This window comes from Erpetoichthys calabaricus, chromosome 1, assembly GCF_900747795.2.
Source record: "Erpetoichthys calabaricus chromosome 1, fErpCal1.3, whole genome shotgun sequence".
Classification (NCBI taxonomy): domain Eukaryota; kingdom Metazoa; phylum Chordata; class Cladistia; order Polypteriformes; family Polypteridae; genus Erpetoichthys; species Erpetoichthys calabaricus.
In genome coordinates this window covers 76452164-76469104 of record NC_041394.2, presented here as the reverse complement: position 1 = coordinate 76469104, position 16941 = coordinate 76452164, and the positions used below count along the sequence as shown (strand labels likewise).

At 42.0% G+C, this 16941-nt stretch overlaps 1 protein-coding gene across 9 annotated transcripts in view; it reads left to right on the top strand.

Moving 5' to 3' along the window:
- The window catches only part of plcb3 (phospholipase C, beta 3 (phosphatidylinositol-specific)), a 357037-nt gene that overhangs the window by 190942 nt on the left and 149154 nt on the right, over positions 1–16941 (top strand). The gene's annotated exons all lie outside the window — the stretch shown is intronic.

Here is a 16941-nt window from a genome sequence, read left to right as displayed (position 1 = left end):
AGGAAGTTATGCCCTGGAGGGAGAAAAGCCTGTCTTTCAGGTCCTGGAACGTGCCATTACAGAAAAAAAGCTATTTTCTAGCAGTTCTTGGTATAAATGATTGGCCAACTGAAATTTACCGCAGCACTTCCAGTTCTGCTAAATTGTATTACTGGTCTCCATGGTAGAATACTATGAGGAACCAAACAGTGTTTTTTAGCAGCACAACCACATCTGTGTGCTTCTATTCAAAGTCAATTGTCTGATACAAGAAATGTTCCACAAGGCAACAAGGACGATAGGTTTTGTTGAATATCTTGGAGAGTAGATCTCAATTGTGAAGAGATGATGTCCATCCATCCATCCATTATCCAACCCGCTGAATCCGAACATAGGGTCTATACTCTGTAATTAACTTATACAATACTTCTTGTTGGTATTGCTTTCAGCTTTCCTCTCCTTATCAGGGATGCTTTTGTTGAACAAAACTAAAACTAAGATAGCTTCTGACGAAATGCAATATTATGATAATGACAAACACAGTTATATCATGAAATTGCAGTAGAGGGTAGAGGATTATGACTAAATGAATCAGTGTATCTTTCTGATGAGATTAATTTGTATTGGAAAAATGTGTTGACCTGCAATTGCTTTGTCCTGGGTATGATGTTAACCTGGTACCCTAACTTGCAGGAAAAACTCTGGGGGGTGGTTGGTGGCAGGACTGGCACTTCAGCCACTTTAAGAACCTCACTCTGTTCCAGTGTGATGCTGAAGTGTCACCCATTGCACAGCTGCACTCAGGTCCCAATCCAGGTGGTTCATCATGTGGTGGGTGCGGCAACGCGCTGTAATCAGTGCATGCTCCCCAACCTCAAACTCAAATGTGTTGACGTAGTTTCTTGTCTATTTAAATTATCCTCCAGTTCGACTTCTGCTTTTCTGTAGACAGAACACAACAGAATTCCATGTTACTGGTGAACATTCCAGCTGGTCATATTCTATAAATTAGGCTGATTTCTGACCCCTCTCTCTGCATGTGAAGATGCATGTCACACTTCACCTTCACAGTTGGGCAGATTGCCTGCAGGAGATTGATAAACCGTCAGTTTCACTTTTACCTTTACTACAGTTTGAGTCGCTGAGGAAAATTTGAGTAATGGTACTGAAAATAGGATTTTGGAGCAGAACAAGAAGAAATTCATGAAATTCCATTAGGTGCTTCACTGCTAGCTTTGTTACAATTTAGGATTGAACGTCATTTTACCAACTTTATAATAGATACTTTATTAATCCCAAGGGGAAATTCACATACTCCAGCAGCAGCATACTGATACAAAAAACAATTTTAAATTAAAGAGTAATAAAAATGCAGGTAAAAACAGACAATAACTTTGAATAATGTTAACGTTTACCCCCCCAGGTAGAATTGAAGAGTCGCATAGTTTGGGGGAGGAACGATCTCCTCAGTCTGTCAGGGGAGCAGGACATTGACAGCAGTCTGTCGCTGAAGCTGCTCCTCTGTCTGGAGATGATCCTGTTCAGTGGATGCAGTGGATTCTCCATAATTGATAGGAGCCTGCTCAGTGCCCGTCGCTCCGCCACAGATGTCAAACTGTCCAGCTCCATGCCAACAATAGAGCCTGCCTTCCTCACCAGTTTGTCCAGGCGTGAGGCGTCCTTCTTCTTTATGCTGCCTCACCAGCACACCACCGCGTAGAAGAGGGCATTCACCACAACAGTCTGATAGAACATCTGCAGCATCTTATTGCAGATGTTGAAGGACGCCACTCTTCTAAGGAAGTATAGCCGGCTCTGTCCTTTCTTACACAGAGCATCAGTATTGGCAGTCCAGTCCAATTTATCATCCAGCTGCACTCCCAGGTATTAATAGGTCTGCACCCTCTGCACACAGTCACCTCTGATGATCACGGGGTCCACGAGGGGTCTGGGCCTCCTAAAATCCACCACCAGCTCCTTGGTTTTGCTGGTGTTCAGGTGTAGGTGGTTTGAGTCGCACCATTTAACAAAGTCCTTGATGAGGTTCCTATACTCCTTCTACTGATGCAGCCCACGATAGCAGTGTCGTCAGCGAACTTTTGCACGTGGCAGGACTCCGAGTTGTATTGGAAGTCCGATGTATATAGGCTGAACAGGACCAGAGAAAGTACAGTCCCCTGTGGCGCTCCTGTGTTGCTGACCACAATGTCAGACCTGCAGTTCCCGAGACACACATACTGAGGTCTGTTTGTAAGATAGTCCACGATCCATGCCACTAGGTATGAATCTACTCCCATCTCTGTCAGCTTGTCCCTAAGGAGCAGAGGTTGGATGGCATTGAAGGCGCTAGAGAAGTCTAGAAACATAATTCTTACAGCACCACTGCCTCTGTCTAAGTGGGAGAGTGATCGGTGTAGCATGTAGATGATGGCATCCTCCGCTCCCACCTTCTTCTGGTATGCGAACTGCAGAGGGTTGAGGGCGTGTTGGACCTGTGGCTTCAGGTGGTGAAGCAGCAGCCTCTCCATGGTCTTCATCACATGTGACGTCAGGGCGACAGGCCGGAAGTCGTTCAGCTCACTAGAACATGATACCTTTGGGACTGGGGTGATGCAAGATGTTTTCCAAAGCCTCAGGTGGCTCAGGTTGAATATGCGCTGTAGAGGACTCCCCAGCTCCGACGCACAGACCTTCAGCAGTCGTGGCGATACTCCATCTGGACCCGCTGCTTTGCTGGCACGAAGTCTCCTCAGCTCTCTGCTCACCTGCACTGCTGTAATTGTGGGTGGGGATGTGTCTCCTATGTTGGTATCAGCAGAAGGATGGGTGGAGGGTGCAGTACTCTGAGGTGAGAGTGGGTTAGGGTGGTCAAACCTGTTAAAGAAGTTGTTCATTTGTTTTGCTCTCTTCACGTCTCTCTTGATGGTGGCACCCCACTTCGAGCTGCAGCCAGTGATGATCTTCATCCCATCCCACACTTCCTTCATGCTGTTATTCTGCAACTTCTGCTCCAGCTTTCTCCTGTATTGCTCCTTCGCCGCCCTGAGCTGGACTCGGAGTTCCTTCTTGCACGTGCTTGAGCTCATGCTGATCACCGCCTTTAAAAGCCCTTTTCTTCTGGTTCAAAAGCCCCTTGATGTCACTTGTAATCCATGACTTGTTGTTAGCATAGCAGCGTACAGTTCTTACTGGAACTACAATTTCCATACAGAAGTTGATGTAGTCAGTAGTGCAGTCAACAACCTCCTCAATGTTCTCACTATGTGATCCCTGCAGGATATCCCAGTCTGTAGTTCCAAAGCAGTCTCTCAGAGCCTGCTCTGCCTTAGGGGACCACTTCCTGAATGAGCGTGGTGTTGTAGGTAGGACCCTCACTCTTGGTTTGTAGTGAGGCTGAAACAGAACCAGGTTATGATCTGCTTTCCCAAGCGCAGGCAGCAGGGTGGCGCTGTGTGCGTCTTTAACGTTTGCATACAGTAAGTCAATAGTCTTATTTCCCCGGGTGTTACAGTCCACATACTGGGAGAAGGCAGGTAATATTTTGTCCAGCGTCACATGGTTAAAATCTCCAGCGATTAGCACACGCGCCTCAGGATGCTGCGTTTGTAACTTAGCAACAGCAGAATGGATGATGTTACTCACTGTCTCCACGTCCGCCCGAGGAGGGATGTAAACAATAACAACAATGACGTGTCCAAACTCTCTGGGCAAGTAATAGGAACACAAACTTACGGCCAACAGTTCAATGTCCCTGCAGCAAGTGGAGACTTTGACGTTAACATGTCCAGAGTTGCACCATCTTGTATTGACATAGAGTGCAAGTCCTCCTCCTTTCTGCTTTCCGCAGGCACTTGCGTCTCTGTCTGCTCTAACTGTGCTAAACCCGGGTAGCTCCACGTTAGCATCTGGGATGATGGTAGTTAGCCACGTTTCGCAAAAGCACAACAAACTGCATTCTCTGTAGGTTCTGACATTTTTCACCAGCGCAGCCACTTCCTCGATTTTATTTGATATTGAGTTCACATTTCCCAGGATCACAGAAGGCACCGAAGGCTTAAAACGCCACTTTCTGGCAAGCCGCTTCATTTTTAGCTTAGTGCCGGCTCTGCTGCCACGATACCGCCTTCTTACCTCGTCGGGTAAATAGGGAACCACACAGGCACTGGCATTTGTTCTCAGCGCTCGAAGTTGAGTACTTGAATAGACTAGTCTCGGCATGTAAAAATCCATGCCCACGTTGTAAAAGTAAGAGTGTCCAGGAAACGAATCCACATAAAATAAAGTGATAGAAGTGAGCCTTCTATCAATAAAAAAAATTAAAAAATAAAAGGTAGAAAAATAAAGTCATACATGGAGCTGCTGAAAAGGCTGCCACTCTCGGCAGCGCCTGAGTCATCAATAATAATAATAATAATAATAGTGTCTTAGTAATTTAATTGCTTTAATTTAAGAGCATAAGTATTGGCTGTGCTTTATTAACTGGTAAAAACAAGCTAAGATTTTGTACGGGGACATTTTGCTAATTGCTTTTGCTTAAAATATTTTTTTTTCTGTTTCCCTATTGTGGAATTGTATTACCTTTTTTTTTTTTTAATGCTCCAACATTTAATGGCTGTGTTGTCAGTATGTGGCACACTGACTGCTAGGGGATTAATTTCCAGGATACTATGTTTTAAAAACCTGTGCGTATTATGGATTTAAGCCTCAAAGAACCTTGGTATGTGTACTTACAGTAATAAATGTCTTTTGGCTACCTGTTTCTAGCAATTGTTGTTTTAATAGTGTTCATGGTTTTCCATTTTAGTTTCAGCAAGTTTTCTGAGAATGTGGTAATTTCCTAGTCTGATTACACTTGAACTAGTAGTTGACACATTCTACCTCACTAGAAGAAGACAAATTAATAGAAACATTTTTTTCATAGTTAATCCTTCTTACTAAACTGTTAAGACACTTGTTTTCTAAAAGGGAAGCATTTCATTCATTTACTGTATATAATAAACAGAGTCTGATGTTACTTCTGTTCAATTATGTCCACACTATGTAGGACAACACTCACTTTTGTTTTTTCATTTCCACCATTTTTTCGCTCATCACGATAAAATTAACTAGTGAGGTAGTTGCAAATATGTGCTGCTGTTTTTAAAAGTGTTAAAGTTAAAGTCCTGGGACAACTTAGTAGTGAAATGTGGCATTTTCATGTTTGTATGCCCCATGCCCACCTTCCAGGAAAGGATCGTTGAGTCAAGGTAAGTAGGGTATGACCGACTCCTGTGACCCAAGGTCTTCTTGAAGGGTACCAAGGCATTCCTAGCCAAGATACAATTTACTTGATCAAGTGTGTCATCAACAGAATTTCATGTCTTGATGGGTATCCAGTTTTGGGATGTAAATGAAAATGAAAAATAGGTAAGACATGTAGAAGAAGGGTCAATATGGGTTTGTCACTTGGCCACTTCGTAGTTAAAGCAAAGGTCTCATTGATATTGGTGCACATAACAGCAGTAAGGTGCCTTATTAAAGAACAAAAATTACAACAAAACAATGGTGAACCTCATTAAAGTAACTGACACTGGCCACTGGAAACCAAAGCCAACCAAAAAACCCTGGTGTAAAAAAAACTTGAGTCATAACTTTTTAATATAAAAGTACATAGGCATACATTTGAGAAGTGTTATGGTTACGGTTTATATAAATGTAATGTAAGAATTGTAAAAACAGCAGAAGTGGCCAGTGATCATGAAGCCTTCATCAGAAAGTCTGTAAACCTGAAACAGTATTTCTAACCTTCTTTTCTATTTTTAGCATGGGAATAACCTTTACCTATTTTTCCTTTAGACAGTGTTATTGTTGAGGACCTGCAAGTTTTATTCAGTACAAATAGAATTGCTGTCTAGTAAAAAAGGCCATTACAAAAGAGAGTGCAATGTCAGTCTTGGTGGGACACAGTTGACGTATTTCTGTAGCAGGCAAGGGGACCAGAAAGAAGAAAGACCACATTCCTTTATCCTGCATTATGCTAAATTAGAATGCAAATCACTAGTCACCTCTAAAACTTAAAAATATAAAGTTGTGCCATCTGGGAAAAGAGAGACAAGGGAAAAATACACTTCTGCATCCAGGCAGAAACCAACATGTGGAGCTCTGAGTTATAAAATACTTGCAGTTCTCAGAATATAGTCACCGACTATAAAAGCCATACAGATAAATGGATACATCTCACTTTGCATGTTCTTATCATCCATCCATCCATCCATTATCCAACCTGCTATATCCTAACTACAGGGTCACAGGGGGTCTGCTGGAGCCAATCCCAGCCAACACAGGGCGCAAGGCAGGAACAAACCCCATTCAGGGTGCCAGCCCACCGCAGGGCACACACACCAAGCACACACACTAGGGACAATTTAGGATCACAATTGCACCAAAACTGCATGTGTTTGGACTGTGGGAGGAAACCCACGCAGACACGGGGAGAACATGCAAACTCCATGCAGGGAGGACCCAGGAAGCGTACCCAGGTCTCATATACGTTATATCATCACTTGTAAATGTATTATTTTCTGGCACCAGTTAAAGCTGGACAATATGTCAAAAAAATAAAACCTTGATTTTTTTTTTTTTTTTTTTTTAATCTATGGATGTCACCAAAGAAATCACTTCTAGCTATCCCTGAAGGGAAAAAAACACAAAATGAGAAAGTGGTTAACATTTTGAAAGCTGAAAATACAACTCTATTTTTCTTTGTAATACAAAAACATATTTTTATTACTCACGAGGAAAGGTCAATCAGTCATTTTCTAACCTGCTTAGTCCTGAACAGGGTCATGGCGGGTGCTGGAGTCTATCCCATCTAGTATAGGGCACAAGGCAAGGGTATAGGGTGCCAGTTGAACACCCACACCTACCCCAATGACAGTTAGTATCGGCAATCCACCTAAACTGCATGTCTTTGGATGGTGGGAGGAGACCGGAGTACCCGGATGAAACCCATGCAGATACGGGGAGAATGTGCTGGGAGGACCCTGGACTCGAACCCCAGTCTCCTTACTGCGAGGCAGCAGCGCTACCTCTGTACCACCACCATGCCACCCTTAATGAGGAAAGGTGCAAAATAAATATTCCTTCTTTGCAGACTTTTTTTATTTGTTTTTACATTTGCTGCTCCTTTTCTTTTTCCCTGTGGCCTCCACATTCCTTTCATATCACTTACAGGGAACATTTCTTAAACTCTGCAGTGTTCTTTACACACTTTTTTTTTGCAGCCCACAATGCTCTTCCCTGTAGCTTAAAGGGTGACTCTACTTTAGAGGAATTGCTTCCTTCAAGTATCCCGATAGCTCTTTAACCGTCCATTGCAGACCACCTGGTCTTACTACTTCCTCATAGTAGCACAGCTATGATTACAGGGTAAGAAGACATGATGGACAAATCCAGCATATTCTTCACCAGGCCACCAGGGCAAGCTTTGTTTTTATTGTAATCTTATTGTATAACAGGATATATTATAAGGACCACAACTTGTGCCATCTTTAATGAAGAAGGATGATGAATATTCCTGAGCTGCTGGTTGGATACAGGCTTTATCTTCATTCCATGCTTTCTTACACTGGTTCTATTCTGCTGAGCGTTTCTGTTTTAAGTGCTGAAATAAGCTAGATTCGCTTTAAAAAATTGATTCAAAATAAATGATTTAATTGAAACAAAAAAAACATCCAGCCCTTTTACCAGTGGAAATGGTTAATGGGTGTCTCCTGAGCAGACACTGCAAACCATTGCCAACCTATTACATGTTCATATGTGTTCTGTATCTCTACACAGATGATACAATAACTATTAAGGATAAACAAATTCCTCCCCAACACTGTTAGAAATTTTTAGAACTACTGGAGGTACTTTTTCACACTAACTGGTGTGGAATATGACCTGGACACAGACAGGCAGACACGTTTGAATCACCCCACACACGTTTATTGTCAAGGTGCTCCATATTTACAAGTGTAGTCACAACCCCAAAAGTCCCCCAAAGTCCTGGCCAACACACAATACAATGCCTTCTCCTTCAGGCCGCCTCCTGCCTCCTCCCAGACCTCATCCGTCTTCCTCCCGATTGAAGTCTCTGTATGAAGGGAGGCGGCCCCTTTTATATGCACCCGGATGTGCTCCAGGTGCTCCCCGGCAATCTTCCACCGGCACTCTCCAGTGTGGCGGAAGTGCCGGCTGCATACCCGGAAGCACTCCGGGTGTCCCTGCTTTTCTTCCCCCCAGCACTTCTGGGTGTGGCGGAAGTGCTGAGGTCCAGGGCTCCCAAGGCATCTGGGCGCCCCCTGGCGGTGATCACGGGCCCCTACAGGGATGAGCTTCCATGCTCTGTACCCGTCGCCCACACGTGGTCTGAGGTGGGCGTAAACCTTCTTCCGAGCCACCGGGGCTTCCCGGCCGGGTCGCCCGCCCAGCCACCTGTGACACTGGTAAACGTGACATAACCAGTTATTACGTCTAAAAGGTCAATTACATTTCACATTGATCTTTAAGAGTTTGCATTGGTTTCTTAAAGAAAAAAAAACCAAAAGTATCAAAATGTTATTTGTTCCTTCAGAATCCCTTTTATCCAAATTTAGGTTTCAAGTTGATCTTTTAACAAATGATGTAAAAAATATACAATTTTAAGGGCAAATCAAAAAGAAAAGGCAAATTTGAAAACTAATGTGGTAAACGCAACAGATAGAAGCTTACATAATACATGTTTGTGATGGGTTATGGGTAGTTTGATCACGCAAAATGCAACACTCTGTCTTTAGTCTAGTTGAAGCCCAGGTTAAATAAACATGGACATCCTCTGCGGGATTGCACCATTGTTGAACAACACACCGTAGTGAGATTTCTTTGAGCAGAGGGAGTAAAACCTTCTGAAATGCATTGAAGGATGTTGGTTTATGCAGATCAGTAAGCTTTTTGGGTACTCCTCTTGTTTAGATTCATTGCTGATATCCAAATGTGGAACAACATTATCTGTTGTTCTTCTCTGAAGAAGACGTTTACTATGTAAATGAGGGCTTGTGTGTGCAGCTCAAGCTTTGTCGGTTACATTTGTTTTTCATGCTTTAACTTTCTACCCATTCACAAACTTTTTGTTAAGTTGTGCTGTTTTCACTTCCATACTGAGGAAAAATCCTTTGAATTTCAACAGATTTCACTCCCACTGCCAAAGAAATCTCACTATGGTGTGTTGTTCAGCAATGGTGCAGTCCCTTGGCAATATAGAATAGAATAGAATGCCTTTTATTGTCACTATACACATGTACAATGAGATTAAAAGCAGCTCCTTCAGTGCAGACATATATGTAGAACACAACAAGTAAATAAACAAATAAACAAATGGTGCAAAAAGTTGCAAAAAATTCTGCGACGCTATATACAAATGGAAAGAGTAATAACTAAATAGAGTTATTGCACATTATTTAAATACTGGAAAGAATAAATAACAATTGCACTATTGGGTTATTGCACAAAATTTAAATATTGCACAATAATGATGATCATGTGCAGTGAGTAGTGGATGTTGGACCCTGAGAGTAATGATATTGTACAGTATACAGATATTACACAGTTATTATCAGTACCATTTAGATATTGGATATTGCACAGTTGATGGATAGAAGGAAGTCCAGGGGTTGGGGGGTTAGACTGTGTAGAAAGTTCATGTGTGAGTTTAGAATGGTTATGGCTTTTGGGAAAAAACTGTTCTTGAGTCTGTTTGTTCTTGTTGTGATGCACCTGTAGCGCCTCCCTGAGGGCAGCAGGTCAAACAGATCAGAGCCTGGGTGGGAGCAGTCCTTGATAATGTTTTTTGCTCTGCTGAGGCAGCGGGAGGTGTAAATGTCCATCAAGGAGGGGAGAGGGCAGCAAGTGATGTTCTGTGCTGCCTTTACTACTCGCTGAAGCCTCTCCCTGTCTGCCATGGTGCACTTGCCATACCATACTGTGATACAGTACGTCAGCAGACTCTCGATGGACGAGCGGTAGAAGGTCAGTAGCAGGCTGGAGTCCAGGTTGTGCTTTCTGAGGACCCTCAGGAAGTGTAACCGCTGCTGAGCCTTCTTGATGACTGCTGTGATGTTGTCTGTCCAGGAGATAAGGACGCCAAGAAACTGGAAGGTATGAACCCTTTCCACACACTCACCATTGATGTAAAGGGGGGCTAAGTCGGTGCTGTGCCTCCTGAAGTCAACAATGATCTCCTTGGTTTTCCTGGTGTTCAGAGCCAGATTGTTCTTTGAACACCAGGCTGCCAACTTCAGGACCTCCTCTCTGTAAGCTGCCTCGTATGTCCGTGTTCATTTGACCTTCGCTTTAACTAAACTAATGGCAGAGAGCTGTGCTGTGTGTGTTCAGACTATTCATAAGCCATCACAAACATGTACTGTGCCAGCTTTTATCCGTTGCTCTTACTGCATAATTTTCACATTACCTTTACTTTTTGATTCACCCTTGTATAAAGGAAATAAAGAAAGGAGGCAAGCAACCTTTTTAGATAGATAGATAGATAGATAGATAGATAGATAGATAGATAGATACTTTATTAATCCCAATGGGAAATTCACAATTTTTTTTGGTGCACTGTACCTAACATTGTTTTGACTGCAATAACACTATTTATGGATGTGGTGCTACTGTTGATTTACATATAATAGATCTGAAAAATCTATTTTTTAGTTGCTGCTTCCTAAAGGTCAAGGCGTGTGGAAAAACTGCATATCATCATCGTCATAGTGCTTCATAGGTTTTAATGAACCAGTGCACTAATGTGGTCACAAATTCTTGACCCCTTGTAATATATTTGTCTGATGTGAAACATTAGCATGTTAGTCCACTAGACTTAAAAATGTGAATATCATCGCTTAGGGAGACGCAGACAGCAAAGTAATCACCTACTTCCATTTCATTAAGTTCATTATTTCTCCCCAGAAACATATTCCCGACTCCATTTAGTGACCAAACCCAGAATTTAGTATTGTCCTCTGTCCTCGGTGCTGTTTAAAGACACTTCAATAAATTGTATTTGCTGCATTGCCATTTAGCCTCTGCCATTTGATTAGTCTGCTTGACCTCCAGACCTCCCAGAGGAGGACTTGGATTGGTTTAAGCCAGATATTGTTTTGGGGGGAGGAGTGTTAAGTTAAACAGTCATTTCCTAATACGGAAGCAAGCTAAGCAAGTTTCAGTTTTTCAAGCATTTTCATCGAGATTCTTTCTCTTTCTTTACCTCCCTCCCTCTCTCTCTTTTTCTGTCGCGCTACATCCCCCTTCTGAATCCCCACCTCCTTTTGCCTACGGGATCGTGGGAAAGAGGGCAGGAAAGGAGACAGACGGACTCCAGATGCCGTGGTTCCTGGCAGCAGCACTTGGACTGTCCCACACCACTCTGTGTTCAGTGCCCTGTGGGACACTGTTATAACCATTCTGACTAGAGCAGCAAGCTCTTATTCGGCACTGCTGTCTCTTTGCCACCCTGGGCAGCTTCAGGGAGTTGAGTGAGTTAGGTTTTGGGGATGGAGGATGGACTAGTATTGCAGTAGCAGCTGCCCTGGTTATTAAAATTGAAAACTAGGAGAATGATGGCGTATGGCCAGACTAACTCAGCTTTTCCAACTTTGGCATAGTGTTAAACACTCTAATCAGTGCTTGAGTCTCTACAATATAATATCCTATATTTATATAATTAAACTCAATTGAGTTAGTGATTGTTTTTGTTTCGGGTAGTGTCTTAATTACTAGCCAGTTCTTAGTTATTTTTTTTAATAAAAGATTGTTTCTGCCATCCATCAATTTTTCAATTCCCTTTTGTGGTTGTATGGACACAATGATAAGTGCTCCTGCCTAAAAGCTCCTGGACTCACAGCCCATGGCTGACTCTGCACATTCTTGTTGTGTCTGTGTGGACTTTTGTCCAGGTACTCTGGTTTTGATCTCACTTTCCTGAGACAAGCAGGCCCTGTGATGGACTAGCAATCCATCTGGGTTTGGTTGTGCCCTGTTCTGCTGGGAAGGACATTCAATTTCTGTGACCTTACTTTGGATAAGTGGTTTAGGAAAATGAATGAATGAGTTGATTGTTTATAGTAAGAACTAAAGCAAACAGAATACTGTAAATTTAAAGTAAAAAAAAAAAACAAGTATTGATTAAAGTACAGAGGAATCTATAAATGGTCAGAGTGGCCCATAATACAAAATTGTCTTGATACTTGGGTCACAATAAAATAAAAATCTGTATGGAATGGTCCATAGAGTACAGTACTTCATTGTTAATTACACTTTAATGATACTGCAGGAATTCGATGAACTGAAGATTTAATAAAATCGATTGTACTGTCCAGTAATAGGAGTACATTAAGTTATATAATACTATGTGCACAAATACATGTACTGTAGAGTAACAATGAACAGGAAAATAAGTAATATTTAATTTGAATCTAAACACACTGGGTCAGATTATGAAAACAAGCTGCATAGATAGATTGGTGCAGGGGTGGCGTAATGCCAGATCTAGGAGTGTGTATGTGTGTGTGTGTGTGTTCATCATCCAGCATGTTCTCTGATAGGATAAACAAGCTATCAGTTATCTTCGCTTATAAATTTCTTTGTGTGTGCTTCTGTGTTTACATGTATACTTAAATTATGTATCTCAAAATCTAATCATCCAAAAAATGTTTGCGAATCAATGGGGCTGTTCCCATGACTAAACAGGTTAGACAGCAAAAATCTCTTTCTACCCTTGCCTGTGCGGGTTTCACTTTGGGTCTTTAAATTACAAGTTGTGGTCTATAGAGGGCGCTATCGCTCCCTTGAACCCTCAGATTTGACTCCAGACACCAGGTAAAATTCCAATACTTATTTAATAGGACAATAATAAAGTGCACCAAGCACCTACACTCCACTATACTCATAAACAATCACCAATACACACTACAATAATCAATCGTCCACTCCCAGACGTGTTGACACCCTTTCACCCAGCTCAGCGTCATTTATGATCCTTGACCCGGAAGTGTTTCGCCCTCTCTGTCCATGTGACTAGGAATACTTCCGGTCAGATAAAAATCCTTTTTCTTCACCCCGGAAGCACGTCATTCCTCTTGTCCATGTGACTCGGATGTACTTCCGGGGCGTAGGGCAAATAATCTTTGTTCCTCCCTGCAGCGTCCTCTAGCGGACCCCATGGTATCCAGCAGGGCTGGGGATAAAAATTGCATTGTCCAGGATTCCCTGCTGGCATTCGGGGCACCTCCATGCTGCACGGAGGGCTCCACCTGGTGGCCTGGGAGTACTGGCCGGGATAAACGGCCGGCCATATATCACAAAGTATGCCATTTGAGTCCCCATCTATTGTATGATTCACAGCATGAAAATACGTTTTAGCAATTGCGTTTTAGCTGTGTACATGCAAAAATCAGGCAGTGACATTTACTATTGAAAGGCACTATATGAAATATAGACTATGTGAGATTATTTGACAGACTCACCTCAGGTGTTTTAAGGAGTAGGGACTTCAGAAGGTAAATGAGTCTGAGTAGCATAGCTGGACTTTGGGACAGTAACACAGCCAGTGTAAGAATGGGATCTGTGTATTGAGATGCTCATTTGCTGACTGACTTCACTGTCTACAGTTTATAACACAGAATTATCAAAAAAAGCAAATGCAGAAGTGTATACTGGATTATAGTAGTTCACAGTGTCTTCTGAAATGCTGGGATGCAGCCTAGCATTTTTAGCCCAAACCACACAAAAGGGTTCATGGGGTCAAAAAGAGTTTATTTTTGTAGGGCTCATTAACCCTTTTTCCTTTTATATAATGAGAGCTATATTTAGTAAGACTATTTAAAATGCAATTGTGTTTACATGTTTCTTGTTTCTCTGTTCCCTGAGCTTCTTCTGGTATGTGTTTATAATTGTTTGTGCAGACCAAAAGCTGTCTCCAGCATCATTTGTGAAATTAGCCTTTTTTAGTCCTCCACTTATGTTTTTTTTTCTTGTTTATTCTATGAGGATCGTAAGACTTTTGAAACCATAGTCTGAATTGTGTGTGTGTTTTCTTTTTGATTTTGGCTACAGTCCTTTGAGTTGGCATGCATATCTCTTTGAGACTTTTTTGTTTGTTTGTATTTTGTTCATGGAATTCTGAAATTGAGAATTCACTTGGGGCAAACATGGACAGTAGTGTGCCACTGGGGGTAGTTGCCCACTGTTTTTTTCCCCTCAGTAATGGATTCTTGGCCATTTTTTCTTGTTGTTACAGCATGGTCATCCAGAGCCAGCATTGTTTCTTTCAGATGTATTTAATAGGTAGGGTTACAGCAATGGCTGAAGCCACTAATAGATGTCTTCAGGGCAAGTTGAAATCAAGTGCCATATCCTTTACTAATCCCTTCAGTATGTCAGAGGAAATTAAAATAAAATGGTTGCTCTATAGACTATTGCTGTCTTTCTACTCTTTAATCCTTGACTGGTCACTGTCTGTGTGAATTTTGTAAGCCTACATGCATGATCTTTGTCTATTCTGGTTTCCACCTCCAGCCAAAGATGTGCAGGTTGACTGGTAAGTCTAAACTGGCCAGGTGTGAGTAAAGATGGGAGTATTTATACATACACTTTGTGATAGACTGGTGTCCCAACCAGTGTTGGCCCCTGCTTTGTGCCTCATGCTGCTGGGATTGAGTTCAGCCCTCATTAACATAAACTGTATGGTCAATAACTGATGGATAAATGGGGCATCAAAAAGAATGAATACATGAATGAAAGGTTACAGAGTTACCTTTCCTGGTGTTAACCTGTTCCACATGCATGTTTTCCAGTCTTCTACTTTGTCATCTGGGCCACATTTCATGACTGAATTTGAACCTGTTCTGTTGTAATATCAAGATATTCCTGTTATGCATGGCATTTCAGATAAGTGTTAAGAGTTTTGCTGGTACCAGCCTAAGAATGATGGTGTTCCAGAGTACCCAATGATGGTAAACATTTGAATAAAAGGCTCTGCCAGTGCACAGTTGTTAGGCACTACTTACTGTGACGATTTAAATCTAATTTAGAAATTCGCTGGCACAGCTAGCTCTGGAGCTGCACATCTGTCTCCTTCTGTTCAAGACAGCAAAGTGACTGAAATAATAAAATCCAGCAAAATCATAATTAGTTAACAATGAATTAATCATTATTTGCAACCCAGATTCCTATTAACATGTTCTTTTAACAAAGCGTTCTTTCACAGTTGTATAAAGCTTGTTGTCATTACCAACAGCTGACACGTAGATGGAATTTCTTTTCTCTTTGCAAAAGAGCAAGCAGTTGCATTAGAATCCTGCATAGCTTGTGAGCTACGACAGTTATGAGGGCCTCCAGTTTAGTGGATGAGAATGTGATGAGCTACCCATGGACCTCACTCTCTGCCTCTACACTTGACCCCGAAGAGATCAGTGATCAACCTGCAATGCTTATTCTGTACATCTGTGCAACATTTAATATAATTCTATGTTCTTTCTTTCCTCTAGTTGTCCAGTTCACCATGGCAAGTATTATTTTCTATGGCATGTAAAAAGTATGACTTTTTATTTTCATCACTTTTGTTAGCTCAGTCAGACTTGGCATATGAACAGAACCAATTCAGGCTAGAGGCTACATGGTATTCTTATCAGTTATTTATGCTGTTGGCTTGGCTAGTTTAGTCCAAAATTTCTCCTATCGAAAAGGAGACCACATATTCCACAGTGGCACAGCACTTGAAAATGTTACAAATCCTACTACAATACCCCTTTTGCTCTGTTCATCATGTTTTTACAATTATTCATGCAAATCCAGTGCTGCTTAGAACAGTTAGGGAGAAGCGTAACCTGTTGGAATGTCTGTGAGGCCGTTACCCTGTTCCAAACTCCTGCTGACTTTCAGCCCAGAATCAGTGCACACAGAAGAGTGCATATGGCAGTTCAAAGAAATAGACAGTGCTTTTTAATTCATTTCCATAGGTCGTGTGTCATAAAAAAAGCAAAACAAGCGTATTGCTTTTTGGTTAATGGCTGCTCAATGTGTATTGGATTTCGATTCAAGACCACACTTCAGTCATGCCAAAAAAAAAGTAGTCATATGATCAATTGGCATCAAAAGGTTGGGAAGGGGGTACCCATAGTTGGGATACTGGGGCATTGATAAGGCCGGGGATTGAACAGGTGGAAGTTAGCAAGCTACGGTAAATGACAATTAAACTTTATTCTGTGTTGAAAGTGGGAGAAAAATGTATATACAGGTAAAATTCCATTAGAATGAACTTCCAGGGACCTAAAAAATATTTTGTTGTAATGAGATTCTGTATTTGTAGCTATAATGCTTTCTTTAACTTCCCAGCACCTGCAATCATTTCAGTAGCTTCTTTCGTGTTAATTTTAATCTCCTCCTGTCTACAAGTTATGCTAACCAGAATTTTTCTCAGCATTTCCTTGTGATAATACACTTTCAGGGTGCGAATGATGCCCAAATCTAATGGCTGAAGCACTGCTGTGCAATTGGGAGGGAGGAATTCAACGTGAACATTATCTAAATGCGGAAGCATGTTGTGGGCAGCACAGTTATCAATCAGAAGCCAAATCATCCTTTTCTTCTTCTTCGCATTGTGAGGTTTCTGAACTCTTTTGGGATCCCCCACCCAACGGGAACATGAAGTGCATGCTGAAGCGTGATTGCCGCATCTGTGTAAGATTGTTTGTCCGTTGCCGAGGCAGGGCAACAGCAGGCTCACAGCAGTGAGGTGAGGCGCCACAGAAGCAAATCCTAAAAGATCGGGGTTACGCTATAAGTCCCTGTCTTACACCCCAAAACGCGAGGCTGAGTCTCAGTACTCAGTACCCAAAACCAGCTTTATTCAGGTTGTAACAGGAACAGCATGGTTATTCATTGTAGCGGGATCTGCCACTCTCCTAT